Consider the following 14,594-nt stretch of genomic DNA (forward strand, 5'->3'; position numbering starts at 1 on the left):
CTGATAACCGAATCAGCTTGTTGTGCACAATTCTGTTAGGGCAAGTTTTGTCATGAGTAATGCTGTGGAGAACATGAATATATTTGGAACTAGGAATTGCTCAACAAGCATGGTTTGTCAGAGTTTGTCTGTGGACTGCTTTCTTAGTAGTACCCATCTAGCTTTCTAAAGTGAGATTTCTGGACCCTCTTCAGGCCTCAGACCTCTGAAGACCCCAGAGATCTGTACTTAAACAAGCACAAGGTGATTCTTATGAGACTGAGAGTTGCTTTCTTTGACTCTGTCCATGGAATCATACCAGTCTTTTCTCTAGACTGGTGGTTGTCAGACTTCCATTTGCATCAGCATCACCTGGTGGACTCCAGTAACACAGATCACTAGGAACCACCCAAGAGTTTCTGATTGAGGAATATAAGGGTGAGTCTGGAAATTTTCATTTCTAAATTTCTGCAGAACTGATGCTACTGGCTGATGGACTACAGTTTGAGAACCACTGTGCCAAACATTTTGGCTCCTGAAAGTAAAGTTGTGTTTGATTAAGAAATGTGGCCTCTCATAGAGACAAATAAAATTGTGTCATTTGCAGGAAAATGGATGGAACTAGAGACCACTACATTAAGTGAAATAAAAGTCAAACTCAGAAGGTCAAATGTCATATATTTTCTCTCACGTGGGGAAGCTAGAGAAGAAAAAGGAAAAGAAAGGTGGGGTGTGGTCAGGATCTCATGAAAGTCAGTAGATCAGTAGAGGAAAGAGATGAGTGCGGGAGGTGGGGAACAAGGGGGGAAGTGATGGGGAGCGATATTGACCAAATTATATTGTCACCTTGTATTCCTGTATGGATATGTAACAACAAATCCCACCATTATGCACAACTGTAATGCACCAATAAAAAATGCAGCATCTTCTTTGGCTGAAAAATTGTAGCATAATATGCCCTACCGAGAACCATGATTTGTTTCAAGTTTTTTTCCTCTGGATTCATCAACTTTTCTTGTCGATCAGGATTGAGAGAAACAGCTCTGGTTGTTGCTTCCTTTGCCCTCGAGGAGTCAAGTTATTGGTAATTCAGATTGAGAATCTGTCCAGTGCTGTGTTTTCGGTCTTGTGTCAAGATATTAAAAGGTCAAAGAAGTGTACTTGACCCAGTGGACCAGGAGAAAACAGTCCGTTAGCTGTTCATCCTGAGAGATAACAATCAGGAATGACTGGTTTCGAAGCAATGGTCCCAAGGGCCCAGGTAACTGGGGTGGTCCTTCTCAGCTCTGGTCTTGGAGGATGGGAGGTAAGAGACTGGAGCAAGAGTGTCAGACAATTGATGAAAGACAGAGAGATAAGACTGGGTCAGGAATAGAGCATGGGAGAAAAAAAATTAAAGCCTTTGATTCTGGCATGCTAAAAACCAAACTAGATTTGGCAAAGTAGAATATAGATTTGCCACAAAATAGGAAAATTGGATTAGTAGGAGTCCAAGGCAAAACCAGGCAAAGTAAAACAGCAAGTCCAAACTGTGAGGCTCCTAAGGAAACATTCTGCCCTCAGGTTATGTGAGTCATGTGTGCTCATGTGGCCAGGCACTGTGTCATAATCTTGTGACATGTAGTGATTTCTATTAGGAACATACCATCCCATCCTCAGGCTAACTGGCTGATCTGACTCCCAGGACATCACTCCCTTGTTTCTACTTCCTCTTATCCCTCACCCAGTGCTCTTCATCATGCTTCCAAAGTCAGGGCCTGGATAGGTGGTGGTGGGAAGCATGCAGTTCACAGGGTTCAAGTGCAATTCCTCCATCCCTTTTATTGTATATGGTTTGGGTAAAGGATATCTTTCTGTTTAATCATTCATACATGCCTGCAATAGGTATTAAAATGCCTATTATGTCCTGGATGCTGCTGTCAATACAAAAGTGAATGAAGGCCATATAAAACCATATAAAACCTAACTTTTAGGGAATAATGGGAGAATAGAGATAAAGCAATATGTGTAGTAAAGTGTCACAGATGATAGGAGAAAGGGTGCATGGAAGGTACTGAGAGATGATAGAGGGAAGGGCTGATTCTACTGGGAGTTTCTTGAAAGGTTTTATAGAGGCAATAACCTTTGAATTGGATCCTGACTCATGGAATCTGTGGCATTCAGTATAGGGAGGTCATTGCAGGAAGGGTGAGCAGTGTTTACTGAAGTTACAGAATATGATAGAGCTTGTACATATGGGGAATTGCAAGTAGTTTAGCGTGATGGTGTTTGGGTTACCCAAGGGTGGAGAGAGAAATAGATGGAAAAACTATAGATCATGGCAAGACACATGCAAAACTTGACCTTGAACTGCACTAGGGACACCCTGTCTTCTGGAACTAGGTGTAGATTTAAATAACTTTGTAGGGGTGGAGGTAGATTATTCAAGGAGTTGATCCCTGACAACATTACTTTTGTGTAATTTGCTGAGAGGAGATCAGGTGTGAGTCTGTGTGTGTGTATGTGTGTGTGTGTGTATGTGTGTGTGTGTGAATATGGATGTGTGTTATGTGAGGGGGTGCAGTTAGGGTGGATGAAGTAAGGGTCATGGATTCATAAAGACTTCTCTACACTTGCCTCCAGTTTTTTTTTTTTTTTTTTTTTTTCTGTTAAATTTGATCACCTCTGACCTCAGAATCTTTTTGTTTTGGGGCGTGTTAGAGGATGCCATAGGATCTGACAAAGTAAAAGAAAGAACAAGAGTTCTCGTTAAAGTGCAAGGAAGATGGAAAAAAAGTGAGCAATGAATGGATGAAAAGAAGAGGGAAGTGTGAGCCTGAAAACCTGGTTGAAACTAGTCCCTTTAATGCAAATGAAGCAGAGCAGAATCATATAGCATCCCAAAGCCTGAAGCTGAGAGAAGAGGGCAGCAGATGGGTGGTTATGCCAGGGAGCACTGCTTATAAAATCATGAGTGAAAAACACAAAAATATAGTTGGACTTGCTGCTAAAGCAATGGATGGGCACTTTGATGGGTTTTAATGAGACAACAGGTATACCTTGTGAATACCTTGCCATGTCTAAAAGTGTTGCAGGCATCAGTGTTAAACAATATTGGCATTGGCCACTATTTAAGTAGTGCAGAAAAGGGTGGAAAGTGCTTTTTCTTTCCTATATAGGGTTTCTTCAGATCTCACATACCCAGCCTCAGATGGACATCTTTGAGTTCTCACTCTCTCTTGTCTCCTCTCCTCATTGCCTCTCTCTATTACCTTCCCCAGCCTCAGACCCATGCTTCCCCTCTGGGTGCTGATTACACCCTGGTGATGCTCTGTACAATGAACTTGAGAACACTGTCCTTGACACTGAGTCCTTCCAGTTCTCCTAGTCATGAACTGATTATTCAAATATGGCCAATACTTTTAGGATCTCATAGAAAAATATCTTCACCCTACTATGAAGAAAGATTCCCACCAGGGAAAAAGGAGTGGAAGGAACAGAAGGAGTGAAGGACCAGAAAGCTCTGTACTGCCATATGGATTTCTGAAAAGAACTTAGCAAAAGCAGGTCAGTATTTTACTATTCGCGTGGGCTCTTTCACTGCTAGTGATGGATGGGAAAAGTTTGTGAATTCCAGGCAAAGGACAGTGCCAGGGAGGCTTGTATTTAAGACTGTTGCTGGAGCATAAAGTGTTAGGCATGGGCTAGGAAAAGATGAGGTTGAGAAGGTGGATGAGGCCAGTCCTTGGGGGACTTGGCCATTTTAGTAGATTTTAATTTGCTTAGTAAGTCATTGGGAACTGTTAAGGATTTTAAACTAAGGAGTAGCATGATCCTGTTTGACTTTCTAAGTGGGTCTGACAGCTAGACTCGAAAAGAAACAAATCTGGGACAGAAAAGTTAATTAAGAACATAATGCATTTTTAGGTAAAAGAAGATTAATGAAATATATAGGAGTAAAATAGGTATGAGGATGTAAAAGAAAGAACAAGAGTTCTTGTTAAAGTGCAAGGAAGATGGAAAAAAGTGAGCAAACTAAAACAGTTAATAGGGCCGTTTTAGTCAGTTTGGGTTGCTATATTATGAGAATTGCAGAATATCATAGACTGGGTGGCTTAAGTGAATGTTTGTTTCTCACAATTCTAGAGACTGAGAATTCTAAGATCAAGATACAAGATACTGGCAAATTCAGTTTCTTGTAAGGACCTACTCCCTGGCTACTTTCTGGTTATACTATCACCTGGTCAAATGAAAGTTCATTCTACTCTCTTAAAAAGAATCTATTTCCATCATGGTGACTCTACTCTCAACACCTCATTCAAACACAAGAAGCCCTGATGGACTGTGTAAAGGGAGGAATCATGGATAGCCTCATGTTTTCTGATCTTGGTGGTCCAGGTTGTTAGGAGAGATTGAGAAATTCTAACCTGAGAAACGGTGAAGAAGTGGCTGTTGGAGTAGGGACAGGGACAGCACACACAGCAGCCACCACACAGAAATAACTGCTTCTGTCTGGATGCTCCATGAGGATATGCAAGGTTTTCTGGAGCATCCACAAACTACTGAACTTGTTTTCTCCATTGACCTCAGCCACCCTGCTTAAAGTCTGAATGTCCAAACCAGCCTCTTAGCTAGCTGCTAAAGAAGTGATTTACCACAAAAATGGACAAAAAGGTCCACTACTCTCAGACTGGTTAGAGTTGAATTTTTCTCTCCCCTTTTCTTATATGTTCTATTTTGTCCCTTGGTAGTCTGATGTCTACCTATCTCCTGTAAACAATAAACAGGAGATCTTTATTTATCTCTGAGATATTTTTGACAATACATGTCATTACATGACAAAAAATCAGAATATTCAGAGAATGATACTATTTATGTTATAGAACCAAAATCATGTATTTTTGTAAGTACATCAAACTGTATGAAAAGGCAGAAGGAAACACGATGAAATGATAGCATTAGTTGTTTTGTGAAAAGAAAGTGGGATTGGATGGCATTAAGTTGAATTTTAACTTTATCTCTATGGTTTCAACTTTTTTACAATGGAAATGTGTAGATAAAGTACCCGCAATTAAAAACAATTAAGAAAAAAACAGAAACTAGGTACAGTGATGTCCACCTGTAATCCCAGAGACCTGGGAGTATAAGGCGGGAGGATTGCAAATTCAAGGCCAGCTTGGGCATCTTAGTGACACCCTGTATCAAAAAAAGAAAAATGAAAAGTGCTGGGGTGTAGATCAGTGGTAAAGTGCCCCGGGTTCAATCCCCAGTCCTGCAAAAAGAAAAAGACAAAAAAGAAACAGTCCAGGGACAAAAGCAAGGAAACCAGCCACTGAACATTTGGGGCCATTAACTGTAGAATCTGAGAGACCTGGAGAACCTCCTGCAGAGACAGGAATGTGCCTATTCTATCATGCACCAAAGTTGAATGCAGAAGCAAAAAACCTTTACCTGAAAGTCTTTGGTTGTGTGAAACCTAACAGCAACCCCAAATGTGATATCCTGACAAGGCAACAATATTAAATCAAGGAAAGCAAATATATACTTGCATGTTAATCAGAGCAACTAGCCAGGAAGTGTATGCAGAAATAAGCAACCAAACTAAGGAAACCTGAGAACCAAAAATAGCAGGATTGAGGGTGATGGAATGGGGTTAGAAGTAGTGATCCTGGTACCTGGAATGCCATAGAAGCCTTCCGTGACTCTTTATGTAACAGTGTCTGACATAGACAAGTCAGAGCCTTCTAATGGGAAAGAATGGAATGGATGCCACCGTAAGAGGAAATGGTAGAAGTCTCTGATTATGATCACCAAGACATTTGACTCTATGTTATCTCTATAGGTCATCAACAAAGAATTTATTGTATCTTTGGTACAGTTGACTCAACCCTTGAATATTTTCTTTAGATCAGTGGTGAAATGCTTTCTATCCTTGTATTACTTAAAAAGTCAGAACCTTATTTTAAAAAACAATTTGTTTGTTCTTTTTAGTTGTACATGACAGTAGAATGTATTTTGACATATTATACATATATGGAGTTTAACTTGCCATTTTTGTGGTTATACGTGATGTGGAATTACACTGGTTGTGTATTCATATATAAACGTAGGAAAGTTATGTCCAATTCATTCTACTGTCTTTCCCATTCCCATCCCCCTTCCTTTTCCCGGACTCCACCCTGTCCAATCCAGTGAACTGCCACTCCCTCCCCACAACCTATTGTGAGTCAGCATTTGCATATCAGAGAGAACATTCAGGTTTGATTTTTTGGGATTGGCTTATTTCACTTAGCATGATAGTCTCCAGTTCCATCCACTTACCAGCAAATGCCATAATTTCACTTTTCTTTATAGATGACTAATATTTCATTGTGTATATATACCACATTTTCATTATCCATTTATCTGTTGAAGGGCACCTAGGTTGGTTCCATAGCTTAGCTATTGTGAATTGAGCTGCTATGAACATTGATGTGGCTACCTCACTGAAGTATGCTAATTTTAAGTCCTTTGGGTATGTGTCAAGGAGTGGGATAACTGGGTCAAAGGGTGGTTCCATTCCAAGTTTTCTGAGGAATCTCCATATTGCTTTCCAGAGTGGTTGCACCAATTTGCAGTCCCACCAGCAATGTGAAGCCAGAATTAAGAACAGGTAGTTAGTGTAGAAATAGGGGATCGGGTCAAATAGAGGAAATGGAGGCCATAAAGTCATCTGCCTCTGGAAGTTGGAGACTGCCCCTGGAAGAATGGAATGTCAAGAATCTCCAGAGCCCATTGATTACCAAATTTACCTGCCTTTATCAAGGACTGCAAGCAAGGAGCTAATAATTGGTGCCCCCTGGGCCCTTATGGACCTGAATCACCCTGGCCCTCCCGCTGCCCATGGTTTCTCACTTAATGAAAAACCAGGCCTTGTCAAGTAGGCAGGAAGGAGAGATAAGGGGGGAGAGAACGGGAGAACAAAAGAGACTTTAACCTATAAAAGATGTAGGGTGAGCACACTTCTTGGGACTTTAGAACATCAGCCATGGCCCCCTTCTTCCTACCTGGAGAAGTCTGTATTATTACCTTTAAATAAAACCTGCTTAATATGCTTGCCTTGGCGTGCTTCTCTAGTGTTCAATCTTCAACATTAGAAGGAGCAGAACTCGTCACCGGTAAACAGCAGTATCAAATGTATGACTGTGCCTTTTCCCCCACATCCTCACCAACATTTATTATTTGTATTCTTGATACTTGCTATTCTGACTGGAATGAGATGAAATCTCAGTGTAGTTTTAATCTATATTTCTCTAATGCTGGAAATGTTGAACATTTTTTCATGTATTTGTTGACCTATCATACTTCTTCTTGTGAAGTGTCTGTTCGTTTATTGTTTGCATTATTTTTGAGGGGGTGTTAAATTTTTTGAATTCTTTATATATCCTGGAGATTAATGCTCTATTTGAAGTGCAGGTGCAAAGATTTTCTCCCATTCTATAGATCTCTCTTCACATTCTTGATTGTTTCCTTTGCTGTGAATAGGCTCTTTAATTTGATACCATCCCATTTATTGATTCTTGATTTTACTTTTTGTGCTTTGGAGTCTTGTTGAGGAAGTTGATTCCTAAACCAATGAACGTGATGGAGATTTGGGCCTAGGTTTTCTTCTAATACGTGCAAGGTCTCTGGTCTAATGCCTAGGTCCTTGATAAACTTTGAGTTGAGTTTTGTGCAGGGTGAGAGAGATAGGGGCCTAATTTCACTTTGCTACAAATGGATTTCCAGTTTTCCCAACACCATTTGTTTAAGAGATAATCTTTTCTCCAAGGTGTGTTTATGGCACCTTTGTCTGGTATATGAGTTTGTCTCTGTGCAGGACCTTATATTTAACATCTATTTTTTAATTCCTTAGAAGGGGAACCAAAAGTAATGACATAGTGCCTACTTCAGGGGTTGCTGGCAGTGGGTGTAAATTTTGACCCACTGATATTGACTCCTTGGTATAATATACTGAGAAGAGTTCTGGGGTCATGTCTGGGTTTACTTTTACAGAGTAGGGTAAGTAATTGATGATGACTGTGTGACAGTTTATGTAAAGCATATTTTCTCACTCAGTGGGCATGACTTCACTCTGGGAGTGCATGATCTTTTTACTTGGCCATGAAATCATTTTATTTTCTTTGTACTACTGAGCACTGAACTCAGGGGTGCTTTCACACTGAACTACCTCTTCCCCTTCCCTTTGTTGTTTTTTATTTCAAGACAGAATCTCTCTAACTTGTCAAGGCTGGTCTTGAACTTGCCAAGCCTGACCTCAAACTGGATATCCTCCTGCCTCAGTGTCCTAAGTAGCTGTGATTACAGGTATGCACCATTGTGCTCAGCTATGAAATCATTTTTTAATGGAGGAACTAATATTACTTTCAGTTGCCAGGAAATATTCATGGGTGAATTGGGACTTTTCCTAACCTTGAAGAATGTCTGGTATTTTAGGTAGAAAGAAAGAATATAAGGAAATATCAGAAGCAAATGTAGAAAGACAGGAATTAGTCTTTGTGTAATGGACTGTTAGTCAGCAGTACTAGTTGGGAGAGCAATGCAAAAATCACAGTGCAGGTGGATATCAGGGTGCCTTACGTACCAGGAAGAATATTGATTTAACTCTATACACTATGGTAGATCATATCACATTATTGGTAAAAACAATGTTTTAGGAAGATTAATCAGATGTTCAAAAAATGTGTACAACAGAATTGACAGGGGATGAGGGACGAAGTCAGACTACTGCTACAGTCCAAAGATTTGGAACATAGTTTCAAATGATGAATACCTTTTCATGGACATGTTTTACATTCAGGCATTGAGCTATGTATTTTACATGCATGATCTATTAATCCTCAAAATGATATGATGAAGAAAGTATTATGATCCTCCTTTTTATCATAAACAAATAGTTCCAGAAAGGTTCAGGTCATGAAGTTTAGTGACCTGGTGATTACTAGCCTTCAAAGCATAGGTGATCTGATTCCAAAGTGTCCCTTTCTCTTGCTTAGAAAAAGTAAATGGGCAGAAAATTTGTGAGTATTGAGAAAGGAGGAGCTGGTAACTGATTTGGTGAGATATTGAAAGCAGTTCATTTCAAGATTTTGGACAGTTTCCATAGTCTATTTCACTAATTAGGACATATCTATTCACATAAGCAATTAGTGAATAAACTAGTGAAACTATTTACTTTTACCATAGGTATTGCACTAGTCATATTTTCTTTTGCATTTATTGAAATTTTTTGATAGTGACTCATTCAAGTCTTATTTTTTATTTGATTTATCATTTATTATTTGCTGTGCTGTGGATCCAACCCAGCACATCACACATGCTAGGAAAGTGTTCTACCACTGAGTTACATCTTTAGCATAAAGGTTTTTTTGTTTTATTTAAACTGTGGTAAAATATACATGACATAAAGTTCATTTTTTAAATCTTTTTTTCTTAAAAACTTTTTTTTTAGTAGGTTGGTATTATAACATTTATTAAAATAATGCTATGGGTTAATAGAAAGAGAAAAGAATCAAAGAATTAAAATGCAAGCTGTGTAAAATCCCAACTAAAACCCAAAAATGTAGAATCAATGTATTCACTCATCAGCTAACTAAAACCCCAAGAAAGACAAGACACCCGATATAATAACAATTGCCAAACAATTGGCAATTTTCAGTTATCAAAACTGTGGATTTTGCATTTTGTATCCTTTTCTCAATCAAGAAAAAAATTATTTTTGAATGTTATATAATATACATATAGAATAAGATAGAAAAATACATTATAAACTTTAAACAGTGGCTGTAAATACATTATCTTACATGTTTCTCAAAGGCAATAGGTTGGTTATGATACATATAGAGCATGAAAACTACTAAGATAATAAAGAATAGACAAAAAAATACATGTCAGCTGTACAGTAACATACCAGCGACACTCCCATCTACCCAAGCTAAAAATTACATAATACTGTCAGAAAAAAGTCTTAAAAACTACATACTTTAATAAGAAATAAAGTCAATAAAGAATGATAATACCGAGAACCAAGGCATTCAGATTTTAAGTCATGCTTTTCAGTTGATCCAAAATTTTGTCAACTAAGTTTTCAAAAGTTTGTTCAGAGTCGACATTACTCAAAAATGTCACACATTTATTGTTTTGTACATTTACTTTCTTCCCCATAAAAGACCTTTGATAAACATCTAAAATGTCCAGGTCTAACATAGCTGAGATGAAGCTGGATCAAATACTGGTATCATTTTTGAGTGTGCAATTCAGTGGTATCAAACACATTTGTAAAATTGTGCAAACATCCCCACCATCCATCTCATTTTTTGTCTTGTAAAACCCAAAATGTAGCCATTAAATAGCTCCCTATTTCCTCATCCTCTCAGCTCCTGGCAACCACCATTCTACTTTTTGTTGCTATGATTTTGACTTCATGTAAATAGAATCATGCAACATGTGTCTTTTTTGCGACTAGCTTATTTCACTTGACATAATATCCTTTTTATCCATGTTATAACATGTACCAGAATTTTCTTCCTTTTTAAAGCTAAATAATATTCCACTGTCTGTGTGTACCACATCTTGTTTATATCCTTTAGCGAACTTTGGATTGCTTCCTTGTTTTATTTTAATCTGAATAAAATAAACAACGTGGGTATATGCACATTTCTTTGAGACTCTGCTTTCCAATGCTTTGTGTGAGTCTACTACAGATTTTCTGATCCATTAATAAATGGGTTGTGACGCCAAACTTAAAAACTCTGAGCTACAAGATATGAACCAGACAAAAAGTAAACATCATCTTTGGTTTGGGGCTTGAGATTGGGTACCATGGATTGATAGAGAAGGAGAAGTTAGAAGGGGCTACCCTAACACATTACTACAAACACTATGGCTAATGCAAAAGAAATTAAATTCCCACAGTTGTGGAGACCAGAAGTTCAGAGTCAGTATCACTGGGCTAACGTCAAGGTGTCAGCAGTGACACATTCCCTCCAGGGGCTCTAGGCACAATCTGCTTCTCACTTCTTCCAGTTTCTGGTGGCTGCTGGCATTCCCTGGTTTGTGGCCAGTCTCTGCATTCATAGTCATGTTTGCCTTCTCCTCTTGTGTGTAACCTTCCTCTGCCTCTCTCTTTTAAGGACACTTGTGACCAAATTTAGAGGCTTCCTGGATAATCTAGAATTTCTCCATCTCAAGATCCTTAATTTAAGAACATCTGCAAAGGTTTTTTGTTTTGTTTTGTTTTTCTTTGTTACTTAACATAGGTTCTAGGAATTAGGATTTGGATCTCTTTTTTTGGTGTGGGGGGGTCTTTATTCTACCTACCACAAGTGTTGGCAGAGGATGACATTGAGTGAATTCGGATTTTGAACAGTGAGATATTCAATTATCTTGAAAGCAATTAGGAAAACAGTGCTTGGATTTATTACTATGTAAAAGATAAAGGTTGTAATTATATATTGTGTGTTCATTTGAAAAGACCCCTGCCCCATCAGCTCAGGCCTATTTTAAGAGAAAAAGAAAAATCATTAACGGGGCATGTTAAAGGAATTTATCTGAAGATTTAGTTAAGAAAGGGGCAGGATAATTGGGAAAGTCAGAGCATGTCTGAACTAACAGGAGCTGATAAGCAGGAACTATAAAACTGTCCTGTAAAACTTCTGATACCAGATTCCTGACCAAGGACAGAGTAAATAGGATGAGATAACAAAGGACTGTAAATGACAAAGTAAAATTATGGCCTGTGAAGCGTGTTATCCTATGTTCTGAGCTGCTCTGAACCCCCCCCCCCCCCCCCAGGAAGGTTATCCTTAGTAAGGTTCCTTTTCGGGCCAGCTCCCCTGGGCTTCACAGATAAGATGGGAGAGGTCTGTGTTTATACATTCTTTACCATTTTTACGACCCGTGCTGCGGGCAATTTGGGAAAACCTGTGTCTCTATCTATCATCCCCCCTCTCCAGTTAAAGTAAATTTATGGCTTTTCCAAGGATGTCTAAATGCTGGATTCAAAATAACCAATAAGAAACCTGTTGCCTACCGCGCGCGAAACCTGCCCCTTTACCCTATAAAAAACCTGTACCCCAAAGCCCGGTGTGCCAGTTCACCGAAGCTCCGGCTGAGGTTTCGCTGAGCACCCGCAGGCGCCTGTGTAACATAACAATAAACTGCCTCTTGCTTTTGCAGCCAGTGATTACGTGAGTTCTTCCTTGGACAGGGTGTCTTAGGGTCTTTCACATTAACATCAAGGTAACAGTGGAAGGTGTGAGCAGATACAAGCTCATGTAAGCACAGACTGGACTCATCTTCATAAAACATCCAGTGTTGGGTATTAGACAAAGAGAATACGCTCAAATCAGATGTTTGGAAAGCAACAAGATCACATTTCTACAAGCCTATGGATTTATCAGATAATTATGCATCTGTCTGTCTATCTAAATCATCATCCATCTAAGGAATCATGATATATATGTGCGTATAGACCTACTTTGTTCAAGTATGGATTAGTGCCTTGTACAGGATCTTCTATATATAGGTGCTCCACAAACTATTTGTTAAATGATTGTATATTCTGTATTTAAAGTGATCTCTCATTATTGAAGTCTGGTCTTTTTCTGCCCTATTATCTGTCTTTTATTGTCTACCAGAAACCTGTATTCGGAAATTGGCATTAAAAAAAAAAAAAAAAAAACAGTGAAAAACAAACACAAAAAGAAAAAAATTTAAAAATAAATGAAATTCAGAATGAGGACCTGGAGAATATATGGTTCTGGTCGCAATTCCTCATCTTTACTCTTGAGGCAATGAAAACAGAGAGGGTAAGTGATTTGCCCAGGATGATCTCTCACTACACTTCTCTGCTTTTTATATTCATTTTGAGCCAAACATCTCTTGAGTTTTCTGTCCACTTGAAGAAGCAGTACTACTCTTTGCTCTAAGCACTTACCCTCTTGATTGTATTTATTTTCTTCTAAAACAAAATGCTTTGTTCCATGGGGATCCAGCATCATCTATCTGATCAAAGACTTACACAGTAGATTAAGGCATTATTCATGCTTCTTGATGTACCTTTGAAAATGTGTGGTGGTATTTTTTTGTAAAATTATCATTATGGGGGATAGTGAAGCCAGAATTGGGGACAGGCAGTTAGTGTAGAAATAGGAAATTGGGTCAGATCAAGAAAATAGAGGCCATCAAGCCATCCGCCTCTGGAGGTTGGAGACTGCCATGGGAGAATGGAATATCAAGGACATGCAGAACCCATTGATAACCAAATTTACCTGCCCTTGTCAGAGACTGCAGGCAAGAAGGTGCTAATTAATGCCCCCTGGGCCCTTGCCTGTCTGAGACACCTTGACCCTCCCTCTGCCCCATCCGCTTTTCGCTTTTTACATTTCAAAACCAGGCCTAGTCACGAAGGCAGGAAGGAGAGATAAGGGGGGAGAGAACTGGAGAACAAAAGAGACTTTAACCTATAAAAGATGCAGGGTGTGCTCACTTCTTGGGACTTTAGAGCATCAGCCATGGCCCCCTTCTTCCTGCCGGGAGAAGTCTGTATTATTACCTTTAAATAAAACCTGCTTAATATGCTTGCCTTGGCGTGCTTCTCTAGTGCTTAATCTTCAACATTAGAAGAAGCAGAACTCGTCACCGGTAAACGGCGGTATCAATAGGAGGACTTTTGGTGTTTCACAATGGGAGCAGGAATGTTTATATGTTCTGTGATGCAAAGGGCAGTCTGTCTGTCCCAAAAGAGAAAGACCTCACTTGAAAAGAATTGATAGAAGGCAGTGTCCTATTCCACCCTAGAGTTATCTTCTATGACGTTGGAGTGAACTTGTTTGACTTCAGATCATCTCCAAGTGGTTTTACAATGAAAAAAAATTACAATGAAAATAAAATATTTTGAAGAGAGTTATTTTATCTAAATAATATAAAAATGGGTTTCAATAAAGAATGTTAATTACCTTTTTGAAGATACATCTCTAGCCAGGATGAGAGGACACAGTGGCAGATGGTCTTCAGGCTCTGTTATTATGCTGAGTAGTTTAAGGATTAGGTTGTCTTCAGAGGCACAAAACGTAAAATGAATTTGAACTGATAGGTAAGAAAAATATGAGGAAGGATGTTGCAAGACAGTTGAATGAATTGGACATAACTTTCTTATGTTCATATATTAATAAACGACTGTTGTAACTTGACATCATATACAACCACAAGAATGGCAAAATATACTCCATGTATGTTTCATATGTCCAAAAACATTCTACTATTATGTATAAATAAAAAGAATAAATATAAAAAAAAGAAAGTTGCTACCAGGAATCTAATGCTGAGAATGACTTCATGTTGTCAGAGAATATGTAAAATATGGATTTAATGATCAGAGTTTGGCTAGAAATACATGGATAATTTTTGAACAATTTATTATTTTATAGTACTGTGAAGCATTTATAAAGTCACCCACAAAAATTTAAAAATGTTTTAAAGTTTACATTTTTCTACAAATACTACAACTTACTTTTGTGCCAAGCATTGTGTTTTAACAGAGATTATCTGATCATCTGCCTATGGAATTTGAACATTTATTCATTTGTTAATAATTC

At 38.5% G+C, this 14,594-nt stretch overlaps 1 protein-coding gene across 2 annotated transcripts in view; it reads left to right on the forward strand.

Moving 5' to 3' along the window:
- Positions 1–238: 238 nt before the first annotated feature.
- Frrs1 (ferric chelate reductase 1) overlaps positions 239–14,594 on the forward strand; it is an 86,513-nt gene continuing 72,157 nt past the window's right edge. Inside the window, exon 1 of one of the 2 annotated variants that reach the window (XM_047567187.1) lies at positions 239–417. The gene's annotated coding sequence lies outside the window, so the exon portion shown is untranslated. Of the gene's footprint in view, positions 418–3,502; positions 3,526–14,594 lie in introns of those variants that run through there. The other variant, XM_047567171.1, reaches the window with a different exon arrangement.

Source organism: Sciurus carolinensis, chromosome 1, assembly GCF_902686445.1.
Source record: "Sciurus carolinensis chromosome 1, mSciCar1.2, whole genome shotgun sequence".
Lineage (NCBI taxonomy): Eukaryota > Metazoa > Chordata > Mammalia > Rodentia > Sciuridae > Sciurus > Sciurus carolinensis.